Genomic DNA, 1,197 nt, shown 5'->3' on the forward strand with positions numbered 1-1,197 from the left:
TATGTAATGCTCCAGCCAATTTCCAGCGTTGCATGGTGGCCATCTTTCATGAAATGATCGAAAACTCTATGGAGGTTTTCATGGACGACTTCTTAGTCTTTGGAGACTCTTTCGATCATTGCCTGAAAAACCTAGACAAAATGTTAGCTAGGTGTGAAGAAGTAAATCTAGTGCTCAACTGGGAAAAATGCCACTTTATGGTAACGGAAGGCATCGTTTTAGGACACAAGATTTCTCCAAATGGACTAGAAGTTGATAGGGCCAAAATAGAAACCATATCCAAACTTCCGCCGCCAACTTCGGTCAAAGCCATTAGAAGTTTTCTAGGTCACGCAGGTTTCTACCGCCGCTTCATAAAAGCCTTCTCAAAAATCTCAAGACCTATGACCAAACTTCTAGAGAAAGACGCACCATTCGTCTTCTCTGAGAAGTGTGTTGAATCATTCAATACACTGAAGGACAAACTTGTCAACGCACCAATCATGTACACACCCGATTGGACCCTTCCATTCGAAATCATGTGTGGTGCAAGCGACTTTTCAGTTGGAGCCGTACTCAGACAACGCAAAGAAAAACACTTTCACCCAATTTACTATGCCAGTAAAACTCTTAACGATGCACAAGAAAATTATACCACAAAAGAAAAAGAGTTACTAGCAGTAGTGTTTGCATTTGAAAATTTTAGGTCATACCTAGTTCTTTCCAAAACCATAGTTTACACCGATCATGCCACAATGCGATACCTATTCAACAAACAAGATGCTAAACCTAGACTCATCCGGTGGATCCTACTACTCCAAGAATTCGATATCGAAGTTAAAGACAAGAAAGAAGCAGAAAATGTAGCCGCAGACCATCTTTCACGTTTAGAATGTCCAACCCCCGAAGAACTTCACAAGGAAATTATCAATGATAATTTCCCACATGAAGTCCTCATGAACATTCAAGACGTAATAAAGGAAAAAGACGAAAGTCCTTGGTATGCCGACTTCGCAAATTACTTAGCTTGTAGGATTCTCAGAAAAGGACTTACCCATCAACAGCGAAAGAAATTCTTCTCCGATCTTAAGTTTTACTTCTGGGAAGATCCATACGTATATAGGATAGGTGCGGATCAAGTCATTCGTAGGTGCGTAGCAGGCAAGGAGGCCTTAGACATTCTCAAACACTGTCATGAAGGACCAACAGGCGGACACC

The sequence above is a fragment of the Bidens hawaiensis genome, unplaced genomic scaffold (genome assembly GCF_021521415.1).
Source record: "Bidens hawaiensis isolate Kalapana, Puna unplaced genomic scaffold, B.hawaiensis_p1.1 tig00017346_1, whole genome shotgun sequence".
NCBI lineage: Eukaryota > Viridiplantae > Streptophyta > Magnoliopsida > Asterales > Asteraceae > Bidens > Bidens hawaiensis.